Below are 20,329 nucleotides of genomic sequence, written 5' to 3'. Positions count from 1 at the left end.
GTTGCTTCGGTATACTACATATAGTATTGAAATCCTTCAACGCTGAAGTCGGAAGCCTGTTATGAGACATCGGAATCTGCTATTGCGAAATTTATATTTTCGAGCTCTTTCTCTCATTCAGTTACTATCAGTGTCTCACTGTCAGTAAAGGACCCTACCCTACACATGCGCCGGTTTACCGACCGACCGATAAATTGTGCGCGTGTAGCTTGTTGACCGACCGACCGACTAACAGTACGCCTGTAGGCTTGTTGGTCTGAAGAGAGATTTTTCTTTGCGGTGGGTTGGTTGGCTAAGACTAGCAGACAACCGCACCTGCCTGCCCGCGACCCCATTCGCCGTGCAAATCGTGTAGTCTGTCGTGCAAGCCGCCCACAACAGTTCCTTTTCAGTCACCACGCGCGGGGTTCAGTGCACTCCGAATGTGGCTAACATGGCAGTGTGCGAGGCAGACGAAATTTGTATGAGAGAGTTCCTGGAAAGTTTTCGAGTCTTCGGACGTCTGTGGGACATGCCGTGCGAGCAGTATAGCAATAGAGGGTAAGAAGTGAAGTGCTTCTTTCATTTTTAACGAATCTGTAGTAGTTTCATGTGGCAAACAGAGAAATTAAAATGCACATTTTTGTGAATAACTGTTAATCATCTGTCTGTTTCTCGATTTTATTTCCTATACTCATCGGAAAGGAAGTCTGATAATCTTAAATACAGACAGATTGGATTTTTATTTAATTTCCGATACGTAGCGAAAATAAAAACTAAAAACCGAATTACAGACACATTTGGTTCATTATTAGAAGTGTTACAAAAATTCAACCTATCGTCACCCCTCCTGCTATGAAGAGCAAAGTGAAGAGCTTTTCTCAAGTTCTAACAACTGTTACGTGCTTCATTTCTTATGAATATGTTGCTGAATTTATTACATAATACGCGCCGCCGCCATTTGCAGTCGTCCTTCTAATCTGAAATGAATTTCTTGAACTTACAGGGGATATTATTACATTCGAACATAAATTCATAAAGTTTACATAAATATATTTTAATTATCGTTTCGCTTCTGCTTTATCACGAGTATTTCCTCAAGCAACTATTAATCACCTTGCAGATTTCATGAATCCTTTTAGATAATTTTGGGGATTAATTGCGCTGAATCTGAGGTCCTCGTAAATTCCGCCAGTGGCTAGAAATCGTATTAGCTATCGTATGACGACGTTCAGGAGCTCCGAAAAGCATTTTACATCCATTCTTAAATAATTCCGAAAATCCTCGGGTCTCAGCTCCGTAAGTAACAAAGCGTAGGTGCATTTGGTCCATTGCAATAGCCATTTCTTTACCCACAGCTTTATCACGGCTTTTTCTGGCCTTGTTAGTTCGAACAGCCAAGCCAAATCCCAATTATTTACTTGTGGAATACTAAGCGGTATCGCGTAGAACAGAACGTCATAACCAGCTCTAGGAGCAGGGGGGCGCTGAAATCATGTAGTCGGTCGGGACGTGTGTTGTGTAGACTGTTACGAAATTTGTCGGTCGGTCAATAAACTGTGTGTAGTAGAGCGGTTGATGTTGGGGCGGGCTAGTTTTGCATGACGGAGTAATAGAGCACAAAATGAGAGGTGTGCTGAGCACAGCCTACCTAGACAGCCTGCCCGCACCAGTGGCCGAGCGTAGAGGCCATGGCCAAGTCATACGTAATGTTAGACTCCAAAAACGTCAAACGTACCTTCACCCCTGCGCAACTACATCCACCACAGGATTCTCATTCGTGATGTATTTGTAATCATGCAGAGTGAGGAAGTATTTGCAGTAACAAGTAAAACTGAAACCAATGCGTAAACGTAGAGGAAGCGGGATAGTCCAAAAAGCGAAGTAAGGAATAAATATTTGTTGTAAACTGAAACAAATTCTACAGCATGTCACGCGTAAACTGATCGTTTGTGTTTCCAGTTGCGAACACTCATTTAAAGAAATACAGTTGTATGAAATCCCCCACTATCTCCTTCAGGAATATAGGCTGTAATAAAAAACAGCGAAGTTTGTTGCAATGTGTGCTAAAAAGGTGACACGTTTTAGAGGTGAGAGGTTTCTGATGACAATTCCAAAGAAATAGGCTAAGAATTAATTCATCTAGGTGCAAATTATCGAGAAGTCGGCGTTTCAGATGTTACGTCAAATATTTCTACTGTAAGTATGCATGTCAAAGAGGCTTCTTGCAGTCCGAAACCGTATTATAATCTTGTGTTATAAAATTATTAATACAAAATTCTCTACGACGGTTGATATATGTGGACTGATTCGTATAAAAGGCGCATTATTTGACACAGCACATAAGCACATATTGGTCTCTTGTGAATAACATTCAATTTATAACCGAATTCCCAGACGTTAAGCTGACAGGAGTAAATACAGGGTGTATACGAGGATGAGAAAAAAATTCCAGGATTTCTCGGTGAAAATTAGACTTTCTCCTGGGTGAAAATACACTTTTTCCTTGTTAAGTGACAGGGTACTTTTCCTCGAACCTGTAAAATTTATCAATCCTTTGAATGGTTATGGCTTTATACACCAGCGTAGTACTTCTCGGCCCTTTAGAAAGCCACATTCAGTAAAAAAAAATACATGAATTTGGAAACGTGTACGCTACATATTTTCGTATTACGGAAGTGTAAATATAAATTCCACCAAACGCCGCATGTCACTTTCTAAAGCATTGAAATAAAGATTGCAATGCGCTTTTGTAACCAGTCATAGCTCATGTCACGTGATCTCGCCAGGCGATGACAGCGGATATTCGAGCATATGACACGTGATAGCAATACCACTGTTCAGTAGCGGGTTCACAGATAGGAAACGTTAATAATGGTTCAAATTAATATACATCTTGTTACTACAAAAAAAGCAAAGTTTTCACATATAATCTTGGTCTCTAAGATTAATAAGCTGCAAGAGAAGCTAAGCTTTCACATACCATATTGATTTTTGCGCGTTACACTTACACACTTCCCACAAAGGACATGACTGATCTTCTGAGCTCGAAATTTTTCTAAATGTTCGTACCAGACTTGATTTTTAAATGAGTCAAACGCTCTGTGATTTAAGGAGTTCATCGTAAATTCTCGCACATAGTACATCTTACATAAAAGGAAATTTACTTTGAAAGTAACGATTTTCAAACAACCATTCGCAATATTTTCCCACGACCTGTTATAAATAGGTTCGCCTCAGTAGTTGCCAGAGCGCCAGATAACAGGCGTCACCGCGCTTGCGCAGCTACTAGGATTCTGGAAGCTCGTATGTTCGTAGGTGTAAGACATTAAACGATCTTACATTGTCATAAAAGAAAAAGACATCAGAGTATACTCAAAGTGCATCGGAATTTCGTGAACCACACTAAAACGCGTAATTCGGCTTGATGTGCACATTCCTATGTCCAGATTCGGATGTAAATTTTCTTGGAGTACCAGTAATGTATTATTTCATCTTTGGTTCTTCATTATGACATAATTTCATACGTGCTAGAAGATGAAAACATGCACTTTCGAAATGCAGCAAACCGTTGAAACCAGCCAGTAGTGTGGAATTAAACACTTCGTTTCAAATAAATTGACTGCCTCAGTGGAAAAGATTAATGAAAGCCAAATCTCTTCGACAAATATAACTTCATTGTTCTGTAAGGCTATTAATGCTTGACTGTCAGAAAGATGGAAATAAAATAAAATCTGAAACTAATAACATAATTTAGCCTTCCGTACTCCTGTCAATGTATTTTAATTCACTTGATAGCTCTCAGCCACAGAAATCCATTTTGTTTTCACTTGACGTGAGAGCAATAAACGAAGAGAAAACAGCAAAATCACTGAACGTAAACGTCGGTCGTGTGAAGATTATCACCTTTCCCACTATAACTGAGACTGCTTTGCGCATCAGAAAAAAACTCGCAATCAATATTGGATGGGATAATTTGTAACCGGGAGAACAAGAACTCTTCAGAAAATTTGCATTATTTATTGCCTATAGCTAATAACTCGTTTTTTTGTGTGATATAAAATTAAATATAGGATACATGAAACCAGTAGAAGAGACAAGCAAGACAGTACATTTCGTCAGACATTAAACCTAGCATTTTTACTCTCTAACTTTGTTACAGATTTACATGACGTGCTTTCCTTTCTGGGAAAGAATCTATTACCTCATCAAAGATCGTCAAATGTTTTGCTACATGAAAAAAGAAATTATTTGGCTAATACTGAAAAAGCCGTTAGTACATACAATACCCAAGACTTGGTGATTTCTCAATCTGATAACGTGTTTGTCACTGCTAGATAAAACAAAATAAGCCTGTCTAATATTGTAGCTATCTTAACAAACACCAAATAAACGAGACAGTTTTGGCACAAATGGTCATTTTTATAACACGAGAAAATATAATTCACGAAGTACCAATATCAAATGCTTATCAAGCCTACTACAAGCAAAAAGCTTCATGTTCGGAAGTAGTTTCACATTTCATTCATATGCTCCAGCTTCCCAAGCATGAGATCGAAAGTAGTAGTACGAAATTTTTGTATAAAATTGGAATCGTCGCTGCTCGGGAGTAACCGAGCGGTCTATGGGCGCTGCAATCATGGACTGTGTGGCTGGTCCCGGCGGAGGTTAGTCCTCCTTCGTGTGTGTGTGTGTGTGTGTGTGTGTGTGTGTGTGTGTGTGTGTGTGTGTGTGTGTGTGTGTGTCCTTAGGCTAAATTTGGGTTAAGTAGTGTGTAAGCTTAGGGACTGATGTCCTTAGCAGTTAAGTTCCATAAGATTTCACACATACTTCAACATTTTTTTGGAATCGTCTCATTCTTACATAATTTGTGTGATGTCCCCGTTTCTGCTTCTTCGTTCTAATAAACATTCTTGTCGTGACTAATTACGTAACTTATTCTCCGGTTAGCTTCACTAACCCTGCCACAATCAACGGTTTAGTTATCCCGCGTTTATTCTCCGGTTAGGCATTATTAGGTGTTCATATATAGATGAGCGAGGTTTCTACGGCTGCTGCCCCCTCTCTTATTCCAATCACCATCGTTCACGGTCTATCCAGTCTCCTTCATTAAGACTTCTTGCCGCCCTTGCTTCGTTGACGTCGTCTTTCAAACATCTCGCAGGTCTACCGCGCCTTCTTCTTTGATGTGGAGTCCATTACCATACCCGTTTTGGCCATCTTGTGTCTGGAATACGCTGTAAATGACTATACCAGAGTAGGCGCTTCCTTTCTATCTAGTCTAGGATTGTGCTTTTGACATTCATAACCTCTCTGGTCCTATCACTTGTAATATGGTCAAGTCTGGAGTATCCACAACTTCGCCTCCAGAAATCCATCTCGACAGCCATCAGGCGATCTTTCTGCCTCTGAGTTAGTTCCCACAACTCTGCACCATGTGTTGTGATACTTCCAATAATTGAGCAAGCGTACAATGATCTCTTCTCCTCGAAAGCTAACAAACTGATTACTCTGGTCAACAACACGCAATTCTAGGTAATCCAATATCTGAACTGTTACTGGGACATATATAGTTTGTGTGGGCTTGAACTATTTTATACCCAGTGCCGACTGTAGGGATGAATCAACTTATCGTTGAGGTATGAGTTTGTGGCAATATTGCTCTCAACGTGGATTGTGCTGACTGGTAGTATATCTACAGCTTGATCCGATGCATAAAATTTACTGGCGTCCCTCACCAAAACACGATCATTTGCAAAACCTAGCAGTGGACCTATTGAATCTGTCTAAAGTCGATCGTAGCTCTCTGCCCGTATTTGATTTACGGATATTAATGTTTGCCCGCAGTTCAATACCTTTTCCTGACTGTTTTAACACTTCGTTTAAATCGTCAATATCGTAGGCACCAAGTTGTATTTGTAGACTCTCCTTCCGACCGTCAATTTCCAGATGCTCTTCGTGAAATTTGGAATGCTGTTATACGCCTCCAGACCAATCAGAGCATTACGCCAGTCCCCTGCACTTAAATCGGCGGAAAGTAATCTGCACGTAATGCTGATACTCGCTCTTTTAAAGTCAGTGTGTATGACATAGCATCTAAACCTCAAATGATGGGCGTGCGTTCAGTTATGGCTGTTTCATATGTGTGGATGTTCGCACACCGGCTCTGACAAGGAGAGGAGAAAGCGGGCATTCCAGACTTCTCACCGTTCGGTCTAAATATAGCGCGCATTCCAGAAGTTCGCTGATGCAGGCGAAGGCTAATTTGCCATGGCTGTGATGAGGAACATAATGCGGAGATGCCCGCACAGGTATGTGTTAAAGTCCTGACATCGCCGTAGATTGTAGAAAACACGACTTTTGCTGGTGAAGTAGCGCTGTGAATCTTCAGGCGGCTGTAAATCCCCAAATGAATCGAAATATTGTACTGTATTCGCACTTTCCTTAACATACGCCACCCAATGGATTCCTGGACCCCCAGCAACATCTAAATTTACAATTCCGCACTCATTAGTCCGCCACATAGTCTCCGGTAATGTATCCCGCATAAAGACGCCACGGAATCCAGGAATGTGATGTTTCCCTTTAACAATATTAATAATATCTTTATTCGTGAGTGCTCGATCAGGTAGGATAACTAACGAACTTTTTTTATTTATGAAGAGACCTAGTCCTTTTCTGTATGGTTTAAAGTAGAGACCCTTTCCGATAGCTGCTGCTTCCGTGGCCTGATTAGGTCTTCTGGCTTCCTCTAGATGCGCCTGTGCATTCTGTGTGTTTTTGACGTTTTGGCTACAGCTGCAGCCCCACCTGTGAGTGAACCTACCGCCGACAGAGCTGCAAGGGCTGGAACGAGGAACGGAATAATTCCACCTGATGTGTTTGGTAGTGGTAGGACTCTAGGTGGTTTAATTGCAGTCTTCTTCGACTCCCCGCCCCCGCCCCCCCTTCAACACACGTTTAGCTGTACACATCGAAGTGAGAATACAGTTTTTCAAAGAACCTGGTGTGGTGTCACCGCCAGACACCACACTTGCTAGGTGGTAGCTTAAATCGGCCGCGGTCCATTTAGTACATGTCGGACCCGCGTGTCGCCACTGTGTGATCGCAGACCTAGCGCCACCACAAGGCAGGTCTCGAGATACGGATGAGCACTCGCCCCAGTTGTACGACGACATTGCTAGCGACAATGCGGACGAAGCCTTCCTCTCATTTGCCGAGAGACAGTTAGAATAGCCTTCTGCTAAGTCCATGGCTACGACCTAGCAAGGCGCCATTAGCCTTACATAGTTTGAGAGTTATAGTATAAATGTCTCCAGAAGAACGCTGTATTCATCCACGAATAAAGTTAAGTATAAAGCAGCTACGTACTTTTCTTGCTACCATTCAATAGTTATCCTGTTCCAGAATTCACGCCTGTCTGCGTTAGATAGCGTGCCTATCGGCCCCCTCAAAATAACACTGTGTCGGCACTTCTGTCCACACATCATTTGGCGCCGAGGCTTAACGGATCGTGTTCTTACTCATTGCTTTGCTCTGATTTATTTGTCATGGCTTCGCCACAATCTCCAGATGTACTGTCTGAATTTTATCGCTTGCAGAATCAGCAGACGCAGGTGTTATTGGATGCCCTTGGACAGCTCGTCCAGGGTCAACGTGCCATTCAAACCGATGCGCCAGCCGCCGCTTCACCGCTACCGCAGCCACAACATGCTGTTGCACCGCCGTTTCGCAGTTTTAATGCGGCGCACGAGTCGTGGCCAGAATGGTCCCGACAGTTCGCCTTCCATCTCGCCGCCTACAGAACTCAAGGTAATGAGCGGCAGCCGTTTTTGCTTTCCTGTGTCGGTGTGTCCACCTACCGTGTGATAGTGAAATTGTTTCCCCGACGCGACGTAGCAACTCTGTCCTACGAGGAAATTTAGTCTGCTTTAGATGCCTATTTCAAAGATACAGTTAATGTGGTTGCAAAACGGTATACGTTTTTTCGTACAAAACATACGGCCGGTCAAACGAATAGGGAGTGGGTAGCAACATTGCAAGGACTTACTAGGGACTGTGCCTGTGACTGTGGCCTTCTTATTCAGATACAATGGTACGTGATGCTATTGCACAGAACGTTTCTGATGTTCGCATACGGGAGCACATTTTGAAACTAGTTAATCCCTCCCTTCAACAAGTGATAGACATATTGGATAGACAAGACACACTTGACTGTGTTCAGGAATCTTTTGAAACTTCGCCAGCCATGTGTAAGATTAACCGGCCCGCCGGGTGAGCTGCGCGGCCCGGTCAACTGCCCTCGCGCACACAAACGCAGCTGCCGCCGCGCTCTAAACCAGGTGTGCCGCGCCAGCCAACAAATGCAGTGAAATCATGCCCGCGGTGTGCTACTAGACATTCGCGTGAACATTGCCCATCGCGCCAAGCTATTTGCTTTTTCTGTAATAGGAAAGGACATGTTCAAAGTGTTTGCCAGAAAAAGCTCCGATCTGACAATCACAATCATTCCAGGCACTTTGTTTCGCGCCGGAATCGAACCAAGGACACTCAGAATCGTGGACCTTCGCCCATGGACATTCATGTAGTTAATTCTGATTCGTCCAGTGCCACTTTCTCTAACAGTGACTGTGTTCGTCCCACAAAAACTGTGCGTCGACGTCGCCGGAAATCACGTCAATTAGCAAGTGATTCTGTACAAGTGTCTGTTCAAATTGCACAAGACAGTCGCTTTTGTCGTCAGCAGGACAAACTTTTTGTAGATTTGGACTTTAATGGCAAGGTCATACCGTTCCAGCTTGATACCGGAGCTGCAGTTTCATTGCTCAATCACGACACGTACAAACAACTCGGCACACCTCCGTTGCGTGCCGCAAATGTTCAGTTACATGGTTATTCAGGACAGAATATACCTGTGTTAGGACAGTGCAGCCTTCTTGCCACATACAAGGGACAAATAAAACTTGTGTCGTTTCACGTTCTTTGTTCTTCTTCTGCAGTGAACTTGTTTGGTTTAGATTTATTTCAATTGTTTAACATTTCTACAGTAAATCATGTCCTATCAGTGAATCAACCTGTGCCTTCAGACAGTGTTTCTCGTCTGTGTTACGAATTTGCAGACATTTTTGCACCGGGCTTACGTTGCGCTAAAATCTATGCAGCACGTTTGGAACTGAAAGTAAACGCGCAACCGAAATTTTTCAGAGCGCGCAATGTTACTCACGCATTGCGTGATGAGGTCGCACGAACATTCCACGATTTAGAATCACAAGGTGTGAGTGAATGTGCGCAATGCCTCTTCTCCTTCAGCTCCGCTTCATCGCTTACGCCGTACAGGTGTTCCGTTCGTCTGGACGACGGAATGCGAACGCGCCTTTCGCCAGTTGAAATCGGCGTTGCTTTCTAATACTTGCCTCACGCCTTTCGATCCCCGGTAACCCCTTTTGTTGATGGTAGATGCATCGGATTTCGGGATCGGTGCTGTGCTTGCGCACAAAGTTGGCTCGCATGATCGCCCTATTGCCTTTGCGTCAAAATTGCTCTCATCTGCGCAAAGACATTACTCACAGATAGAGAAAGAAGCTTTGGCTCTCGTGTTTGGTGTTACTAAGTTCCATGATTTCTTGTATGGTCGTCACTTTACCATCATCACAGACCACAAACCTTTGACATCGCTTTTTCATCCGAACAAGCCTGTACCTCCGCGTACAGCGCAGAAATTCATTCGCTGGTCTATTTTTCTCTCGCAGTACCGCTACGATATCTTCTATCGGTCCACTGCTAGGCACGGCAACGCTGATGCGTTGTCCCGTTTGCCTGTTGCTGAGGATAAAGCATTCGATTCTTCCGATCTTGCTTGCATGTTCATTGATTCGGAAACAGATGAAGTGGTCGAATCGTTTCCGATTGATTTTCGTCGTGTAGCTACAGCCACAGCTGCTGACCCTGTCCTTGCTACCGTTTTGCGTTTTGTTGCTACGCAATGGCCTTTGTCAAAGTCTCGGATCGAGGATCCGTTGGTTCGCCGATTTTTTGCTCACAAGGAGAGACTTTTTGTTCGACGTGGTGTTTTGTTGTTGCGTTCTGATAATCAGTCCAGAGTCGTGGTCCCACGTTCGTTACAGTCCTCTGTTTTACGTCTTCTTCACCAAGGACATTGGGGTATAGTGCGAACGAAACAACTTGCTCGTCAGCACTGTACTTGGTTCGGAATCGATGCTGCGATTACGAATATGTGTTGTTCTTGCATGGCGTGTGCCGAACAACAATCCGCACCGCCGCGGAAAGTCTTTGCATGACCAAAAGCCACTTCCCCTTGGCAAAGCTTGCACATTGATTTTGCTGGTCCATTCTGGAATGCTCGATGGTTGGTTCTGGTCGACGCCTTCAGTAATTTTCCTTTTGTTGTCCCGATGTCTTCCACGACGTCCTCCGCCACCATCCAAGCGTTGTCTGCTATCTTTTGCATTGAAGGTCTTCCGCAGACTATTGTTTCCGACAATGGCCCACAATTCATGTCCGCAGAATTTCAGTCATTCTGCCAGGCCAATGGTATTCAACATCAGACATCCGCGCCGTTTTCGCCTCAGTCAAACGGTGCCGCTGAACGATTGCTCCGGACTTTCAAGTCACAGATGTTGAAGTTGAAAGAGTTGCATTCTCGGGAGGACGCGTTGTTGCTCTTTTTGTCTTCGTATCGCTCTCAGCCCCGAGAGGGTCGCTCGCCGGCTGAGTTGCTCCACGGTCGTTCTCATCGCACCTTGATGTCTTTGCTGCATCCGCCGCATCAGGTTCCTGTGCAGCGGCAGACTCCTGCTTTTGCTCCAGGCGACGTTGTATTCTATCGCAACTATCGAGGTTCACGGCGTTGGCTCGCAGGGCGCATTCTTCGCTGCCTCGGCCGCGCGATGTATTTGGTTTTGGGGGCCTCTGGTGAGGTGCGTCGGCATCTCAATCAGCTGCGCCTCTGTCGTCACACGGGTTCTGCCGCTCCCCGTCTGCTTTCAGCGACGGTGCCGTCCGGTCAACGCCCTGGGGACCCATCTACTGGCTCGCCTCATCCCCAGGTGTTACCGAAGATGCCTTCCATTTTGCCCCATGGCGACGCGCCGCCGCCGCCGCCGCCGCCGCCGCCGCCGTCGCCTGTTCTCCCGCCGGCGCCGCCCGCACTCGACGCTTCGCTGCAGCCGCCAAGCGCCTCCCAGGGTCACGCGCCGCCGATCGCTTCCCGTGACCAGCTGTCCTCCGCCATGGAACTCCCGCCCGCTCCGGACCACATGACGTCATCGTGCGTCGGCTACCCCGACGCAATTGAGGTCGACCCTTCGGCCCCTCCTGTCTCTTTACGGGCGCATACACCGCATGTTGACGTGCACCCTGGACTAGGTTTTCAGGCGTTTCCTAGCTCCCCTCGGACCGAATGGCCGGGTGCGGGTGGCACAGCCTCCCCTGTTGTTAGGCTCCCCACCTCATCGCATACGTCAACATGGGGTTCTCCTCACGGAGGGCGGAAGCCTTATCTCACGACCGTTCGCCGATTTGCGGGGGAGGAATGTGGTGTCACCGCCAGACACCACACTTGCTAGGTGGTAGCTTAAATCGGCCGCGATCCATTTAGTACATGTCGGACCCGCGTGTCGCCACTGTGTGATCGCAGACCTAGCGCCACCACAAGGCAGGTCTCGAGATACGGATGAGCACTCGCCCCAGTTGTACGACGACATTGCTAGCGACAATGCGGACGAAGCCTTCCTCTCATTTGCCGAGAGACAGTTAGAATAGCCTTCTGCTAAGTCCATGGCTACGACCTAGCAAGGCGCCATTAGCCTTACATAGATTGAAAGTTATAGTATAAATGTCTCCAGGAGAACGCTGTATTCATCCACGAATAAAGTTACGTATAAAGCAGCTACGTACTTTTCTTGCTACCATTCAATAGTTATCCTGTTCCAGAATTCACGCCCGTCTGCGTTAGATAGCGTGCCTATCGGCCCTCTCAAAATAACACTGTGTCGGCACTTCTGTCGACACATCACCTGGTTCCTCCTTCTTCGCCCCCAAAGCTGTTCGCGCTGCATTCATAGTTAGTTTGTAATTCATAACCCCCATGTCCAATTTAATTTTTCCACGCATGGTTTTATCAACTACGAATGCAGCAACGTGTTGACATATTCAGAGATCTTTTCTTCGTCTTATTTGCTTAGCTCTATCGGCTAATATTCGGTCGGCAACGTGGCATGCTGGGAGATCTTTATTTGCAGCGAATGCGAGGTCGTGTTCAAGGCAGACTTCGTCTAGTAGGTTAATACTGCTAACACCGCGTGCCAGGCGTTTCTGAAGCTTTGTCTCAGGCCCACAGAAGTTGTACCCCGGAATGTGCAATTCAAAAGGCAATTTTTCAAAAATACCACCTCCACCTCTTATGGTGTGCTGCCTATCATGCATGGTACGCTACTGAGGAGACAGAGGTCTACGCTCCCTGTTATACACTAACTCGTCAGCGTCAATCCAACTATTTTCTGATGATGGAAATACAAACAATTTAACTAGCGCTCTATTCCCGCGACGTCTTATCACGCGTTCGATGAGAAATACATCTGCTTCAGAACTCTTCTGCAATTCTTCTGTGTAAAAGCATCCAGCAATTTCTTCACCCTTGCCATCCTTTAGGATATATGTCCTAGGGTTCGTTCTGTGCACTTTGGATACTGTGAATATCTCCGCTGACCAGTTTGGTAAGTAAGATTTCTCGAACGCTGTCTTGTATTTTGAAATATGTACTAAGTCGCCTACATTGAACCTCTGTTTGCGCGGGTCCAGCATTTAATGTGGAAATATACTTCGTCCATGAGTGAATTATAGCGAACATCGGTCGGTCTCATTTTTATTGTACTATGTTTGGTTCGATAATACCGCGCAATTATTTGTGGGATGATATCTAGCCACTTGTAAGAACCGCGAAGATTAAACGGTATTCACATTTGAGCTTTCACCATTCTGTTCAAACTGTCCACGAAGCTAGCTTTCAGGTGGGTAAACGTCGAGTAGTCGTGTATCCCGTACCGTTCCATCACAGTCTTGAAATGTTCATAGTAAAACTCACCACCATGATCGGTTTGAAGATTGTATGGGCATCGATTCGATCCTGTCTGCAGCAAACGCTCAAACACTACAGCAACATCTATACCGGTTTTAGTTTTGACAGGTAATGCCCATGCGAATTTAGAGTATATATCAATAACCATTAAAATGTATTTGAATCCATTATTCTCGTGTGAATATTGACTCATATATACAAGATTGGCCTGCCACAAGTCATCCAGCCGCTTAATCATGACATGCCTCGGAGCATATGTTTTGCGTGGTGGCTTGTGCAATTCTCGAACTACCGTCTTCATACTTATTAAATAATACCTCTCTCTCAAAGCTCAGAGATTATCGAAACAACCTCATTCGAATGAGCTGTACTGCCTGCAGCAGCCGAAGCCATCAACAGTCGAAGCCTATTAGTTCATCCGGCTCATCGTAATATATATACTGTGGGAGTTGATTGCTCACGCCTTTATGCTGAAAGTCTACACCCTCACCAATGCTTTTAGGATGCTCATTCACTAAAGGTTGTATAATGGCTCTGTATTTAGTTTTGCAGGTTTCTCAGTGTTCTGTCAGGAATTTAATACAGCTCAGTCAATTGCAGTATTTCACCATACACTTTGCGATTATTGGTAGAGTATTTTAAGTTTTTTGAGGGCCTTAGGAACATTAGATTCATTAAGCCAGGTGTTCTTCTAAACTCTGTATCCCCGAGGCGTGTCGTGCTATCGGATAAACTTAGTTTGAGAGCCTAGCATGTATGGTCTCTCCCTGCTGACACCGAATGTTCTATCTTACCCGCCCAATACTGGTTGGTGAATTCTGCGATTGAATCATTATCACGCGAAGCCATCTTACTGATAGATTCGGTAACAGGTTTAAAAGTTTCTCTTAATGTTTGCTCGCAACCCATATGCCCCAATTTCTCTGGAACTGCTTTGTGTGCCTGAATGACATAATGCTTTGTCGACATCTCGGAGCATACTAATCAGAGCTGTGCATATCACGTGGTTTTATATATGCTTTGTCGTTCTTCTTCTTCCCTACACCACCTCCTTCAATAACAACCACCTCAGCTTCTATCTTCACTCCAATTGCGCTAAATCTATTCTCTAGCCAATTTTGGTTAAGTGCAAGAAGTTTAGGAGTGTCCTTTAATTCCCTTACAAGCTTACCGAGTCTTGCCTCAAGATTCATAAATTTCATATCGGTATACATGTGAGCATTCTATGCACACCTAACCTCTCAGATTGAGCGTCCGCCAAGCGTGCGAATTTGTCCATGGTGTAGTGTCTACTGACGCACTCAGCTATTTTGTACATTTATATATGGAGAAACTGTGGTGTCACCGCCAGACACCACACTTGCTAGGTGGTAGCTTTAAAGCGGCCGCGGTCCATTAGTACATGTCGGACCCGCGTGTCGCCACTGTCAGTACTTGCAGACCTAGCGCCACCACATGGCAGGTCTAGAAAGACGGACTAGCACTCGCCCCAGTTGTACGACGACTTTGCTAGCGACTACACTGACGAAGCCTTTCTCTCATTTGCCGAGAGACAGTTAGAATAGCCTTCAGCTCAGTCAATGACTACGACCTAGCAAGGCGCCATTAGCCTTACAGTGATTTTAATCAAAGTCTCATTTGTATCGTCAAGAGCGATGTCCCCCGCTGCGGGTCCGGGGATTAGAATAGGCCCGAGGTATTCCTGCCTGTCGTAAGAGGCGACTAAAAAGAGTCCATCCTCCTCACGGGGGTAGTTAGCGCCTGCGTCCGGAGACGGACGGTTCCGCGACCTATAATTGTGGTCTTTTTGGTTTTTCACTTCTTGTTTCTTCCTTCCTTTGGTTGGTTCCTTTCTTTGCTCTTCTCCACCTCACTGTCTTCCTTACTCTTTCCCTTGACTTCTCCTTGCATCCTCATTGCCTTCTTCTCCTTGCCTTCTCATTGCCTCCTTCTCCTTGCCTTCTCATTGCCTTCTTCTCCTTGCCTTTTCTGGTCTCCGCCTCGGCATTTGAGACAGTCTGTCCTCCTTCTCCCTCTCTCTCTTCTTTTTCCTCTTCTTCCTTCCTCCCTGTGCGTGCCTGAAGGCCGACCCACGCGTTCGCACGCGTAGCCGGTGACGGGGTAACGCGTAATTCCCCGCCCTGGGTAGACATGTAAGGCACACGCGTACCCCCTGGTAAAGGCCAGGCCTGGGGAGGGGTGATTGCCTGAGCTGATACCTTCTCACCATGCCGATTGGTCCCTCCGTCTGTTTCTCGGGAGGTGTGACCTGAGGTGTAAACATTCACCTAAGGCGGGAGTGCCCTCTGAGAGGGTCCCCACAAGGAAGGAGCGCGCCATCGGAGACGCTGGCAATCATGGGGGATTCCTCCGTAATGGATTCTACTCCATCTCTCTCGACTTTTGCCCAAAAACGGAAACGTGACCAGCCACAAAAATACTACCGCCTGCCCCACAGTTCCTCGTCGTTTCTCGATCTGAGGACGGAAAGGATTTTTCCTCTGTCAACCCTTTCGTTATCCAGAAGGGCGTAGATGCCATAGCCGGATCTGTCAAATCTTGTACCAGGTTGCGTAACGGTACCTTGTTACTAGAAACTGAGAGTGCCTTTCAGGCACAAAAACTGCTTCGGGCCACACTCCTGTACATGTTCCCTGCCCGGGTGGAGGCCCACCGAACTTTGAATTCGTCTCGTGGTGTGGTCTATACTAGCTCCCTCGATGGATGGATTGACTGACGAGGAGATTCAATCTTTCCTCGCTGAGCAGGGCGTGACGGCTGTCCATAGGGTCATGAAAAAGGTCAACAATGACCTTGTACCGACCCGGACACTTTTCTTGACCTTCGAAAGTGTTAAGCTGCCATCGCGCATCAAGGCGGGCTATGAGGTTATTTCTGTTCGCCCCTATGTCCCGACACCTACGCGCTGCTACCAGTGTCAGCGCTTCAATCACACTCGACAGTCTTGTTCCAATGCGGCTAAATGTGTCACTTGTGGCAGGGATGCCCATGAGGGTCACTGTCCACCTCAGTCTCCTTGTTGTGTGAACTGTCAGGGTGACCATGCCGCATCCTCCCGCGACTGTCCTGTCTATAAGGAAGAACGCTGTATCCAAGAAATTCGGGTCAAAGAGAAAGTGTCCACCTCGGTTGCTCGCAAGCTATTGGCTAGTAGGAAGCCCGCGCTGCTCCCAGCGGGGAAATACAGTACTGTCCTCGCCTCTCCTCGGACTACAAGGGAGGTGGCAACCCAGACATGCGATCTGACCTTCAGCACCACGGTCGTCCGTTCGGCCAGTGCTAAGATCGCGCGGTCGACGTCTCCTCTTCCTCCCATCACCCCACAGACACCAGCCCCTTCATCAGCTTCTGTTAAGGCGAAGACCCCGAAGTCAGATGCACGGGCCTTCAAGAAGGAACCAGCCCGTGCAGACTTCCTACGTACCTCGACCTCCCAGCCTTCGACCGGTACTTCCACCAAACGTCCTTCCAAGAAGGCTCATAGGAAGCACAGTTCTCCTTCTCCGCCCCGGAGCATTTCTTCTCCTGCGCCACCCAGAGGTTGCCGCGCCTGGCCGCACCGCTGGTAGCAGAATATCTGGCCGTTCACCGGCGGAGGAAGCTCCCCCTCCCGGCCATCCTCCCAAGATGGCCGATTAACCTATAGACCCAATGGACGATGACTGTCCGCTTACTGATAGCGGCGGCAGTGCTCGCTCGAAGCCAGGCCCTCAGCGGCCTTCGAGGTGACCCCTTCTTTCATCTTCCTTTTCTTACGATGGCACTTATTCACTGGAGTATTCACAGCATTCACTCCAACCGAGAGGACTTGAAGTTGCTGCTCCGCTTGCACCGTCCGTTCGTCGTAGCCCTCCAGGAAACAAAGCTACGCCCATGCGATCAAATTGCCTTGGCACACTACACCTCTGTGCGTTTTGACCTACCCCCTGTGGTAGGTATCCCAGCTCATGGAGGGGTTATGTTGCTGGTCCGGGATGATATTTACTACAATCCCATCACGTTGCACACCGGCCTGCAGGCAGTTGCCATCCGCATTACTCTCCCCACTTTTACGGTTTCCATTTGTACCGTTTACACTCCATCGTCATCTGCCGTTACCAGGGCAGACATGATGCAACTTATTGCTCAGCTACCTGCACCATTTTTGTTAACTGGAGACTTCAATGCCCACCATCCCCTTTGGGGCTCTCCAGCATCCTGCCCGAGGGGCCCCTTGTTAGCAGACCTTTTCAACCAGCTCAATCTTGTCTGCCGCAATACTGGCGCCCCTACTTTTCTTTCGGACACATCTCACACCTATTCCCATTTAGACCTCTCTATATGTACTCCCCAACTTGCACGCCGGTTTGAGTGGTATGCACTTTCTGATACGTATTCGAGCGACCACTTCCCGTGTGTTATCCATCTCCTGCAGCATACCCCCTCTCCGTGCTCCTCTAGTTGGACCATCTCCAAGGCAGACTGGGGGCTCTTCTCTTCCAGGGCGACCTTTCAGGATCAAACCTTCCCAAGCTGCGATCGTCAGGTCGCACACCTCACGGAAGTCATTCTCGCTGCTGCTGAATATTCCATCCCTCACCCTACTTCTTCTCCACGTCGCGTACCGGTCCCCTGGTGGTGCACAGCATGTAGAGATGCTTTACGTGCTCGTCGACGTGCTTTACGCACCTTCAAACGCCACCCTACAGTGGCGAATTGTATCAATTATAAAAGATTACGTGCTCAGTGTCGTCGTATTATTAAAGAAAGCAAGAAAGCCAGCTGGGCTGCTTTCACAAGCACCTTCAACAGTTTTACTCCTTCTGTTGTCTGGGGTAGCCTGCGCCAGCTATCTGGCACTAAGGTCCACTCACCAGTTTCTGGCTTGAAGGTCGCGAATGACGTCCTTGTGGCCCCTGAGGCTGTCTCCAATGCCTTCGGCCGCTTTTTCGCAGAGGTTTCGAGCTCCGCTCATTACCACCCTGCCTTCCTCCCCCGCAAACAGGCAGAGGAGGCTAGGCCACCTAACTTCCGCTCCTCGAATTGTGAAAGTTATAATGCCCCATTCACCATGCGGGAACTCGAAAACGCACTTGGCCGATCACGGTCCTCCGCTCCAGGGCCTGATTATATTCATATTCAGATGCTGAAGAACCTTTCTCCTGCGGGTAAAGGTTTCCTTCTTCGTACATACAATCGCATCTGGATTGAGGGACATGTTCCCGCATGCTGGCGCGAGTCTATTGTTGTCCCGATTCCTAAGCCGGGGAAGGACAAGCACTTGCCTTCCAGTTATCGACCTCTCTCGCTTACCAGCTGTGTCTGTAAAGTGATGGAGCGAATGGTTAACTCTCGATTAGTTGGCTGCTCGAGTCTCGACGCCTACTTACCAATGTACAATGTGGATTTCGTAGGCGCCGCTCTGCTGTTGACCATCTGGTTACCTTGTCGACCTTCATTATGAATAACTTCTTGCGGAAGCGCCCGACCGCGGCAGTGTTCTTTGATTTGGAGAAGGCTTACGACACCTGTTGGAGGGCGGGCATTCTCCGCACCATGTATACATGGGGCCTTCGTGGTCGCCTCCCTCTTTTTATTCATTCCTTTTTAATGGATCGACAGTTCAGGGTACGTGTGGGTTCTGTCCTGTCAGACACCTTTCGCCAGGAGAATGGGGTGCCACAGGGCTCAGTTTTGAGGGTCGCTCTCTTCGCCATCGCGATCATTCCTATAATGGATTGCCTCCCAGCTGATGTATCAGGCTCCCTTTTTGTGGACGATTTTACCATCTATTGCAGCGCGCAGTGTACACGTGTCCTGGAGCGCTGTCTTCAGCGTTCTCTTGACCGTCTTTACTCCTGGAGTGTCGCCAATGGCTTCCGTTTTTCTGCCGAGAAGACGGTCTGTATTAACTTATGGCGCTACAAAGAGTTTCTCCCACCGTCCTTACGACTCGGTCCCGTTGCTCTCCCAATCATGGAGACGACCAAATTTTTAGGCCTTACATTTGACAGGAAACTTAGCTGGTCTCCACATGTCATATTTGGCCGCCCGTTGTACCCGTTCTTTAAATGTCCTCCGTGTTCTCAGTGGTATGACGTGGGGAGCGGATCGAACCGTCCTACTTCGTCTATATCGGTCGATCGTCCGCTCCAAGCTGGATTATGGGAGCTTCGTATACTCCTCTGCACGGCCATCCATCTTACGCCGTCTCAACTCCATACAACATCGGGGTTTACGACTTGCGATCGGAGTATTTTATACTAGTCCCGTAGAGCGTCTTCATGCTGACGCTGGCGAATTGCCACTCACCTACCGGCGCGATATACTGCTTTGTCGGTATGCCTGTCGGCTACTGTCAATGCCCGACCATCCGTCTTATCGTTCCTTTTTTGACGACTCTCTCGACCGTCAATACGGGTTGTATGTCTCTGCCCTGCTACCCCCTGGAGATCGCTTTCGTCGCCTTCTTCAACACCTTAATTTTTCACTCCCTGCAACCTTTCGAGTGGGCGAGAGCCACACGCCACCTTGGCTCCAGGCTCAGGTCCGCGTTCACCTTGACCTCAGCTCACTCCCAAAAGAGGTTACCACCGGTTCGGTCTACCACTCCCGTTTTTTGGAACTTCATTCGAAGTTCATCAATATGACTTTCATTTATACAGGTGGCTCTAAGACCAATGACGGGGTCGGGTGTTCTTTTATTGTCGGGGCACAAAGTTTCAAATACCGGCTCCATGGCCATTGTTCGGTCTTCACAGCTGAGCTCTTTGCCCTCTACCAGGCTGTTCTTTACATCTGCCGCCACCGACATTCTGCTTATGCCATCTGCTCCGATTCCCTGAGCGCCATCCAGAGCCTCAGTGATCCGTATCCGGTTCACCCTTTCGTGCACCGGATCCAATGCTCTCTTCGGCAGCTGGCGGACGTCGGTTCTCCGGTTAGCTTTGTGGGTCCCTGGCCATGTCGGTATCCCTGGGAACGAAGCTGCAGATGCCGCGGCCAAGGCTGCGGTCCTCCAGCCTCGGACAGCTTCTTGTTGTGTCCCTTCATCCGATTTTAGCAGGGTTATTTGTCGGCGCATTTTATCGCTGTGGCATGCCGATTGGGCTGCCCTTACAGCCAACAAGCTTCGGGCCTTGAAACCTCTTCCCGTGGCTTGGACGTGCTCCTCACGCCCTTCTCGGCGGGAGGAGTAGTTTTGGCCCGGTTAAGAATTGGACACTGCCGGTTCAGCCATCGCCATCTGCTGAC

At 47.4% G+C, this 20,329-nt stretch overlaps 1 protein-coding gene across 1 annotated transcript in view; it reads right to left on the bottom strand.

Moving 5' to 3' along the window:
• LOC126413306 (serine/arginine repetitive matrix protein 5-like) overlaps positions 1–20,329 on the bottom strand; it is a 139,118-nt gene that overhangs the window by 90,518 nt on the left and 28,271 nt on the right. The gene's annotated exons all lie outside the window — the stretch shown is intronic.

This window comes from Schistocerca serialis, chromosome 7, assembly GCF_023864345.2.
Source record: "Schistocerca serialis cubense isolate TAMUIC-IGC-003099 chromosome 7, iqSchSeri2.2, whole genome shotgun sequence".
NCBI lineage: Eukaryota > Metazoa > Arthropoda > Insecta > Orthoptera > Acrididae > Schistocerca > Schistocerca serialis.
The sequence above is the reverse complement of the archived record's forward strand: the minus strand, read 5'-3'. Positions and strand labels throughout refer to the sequence as shown.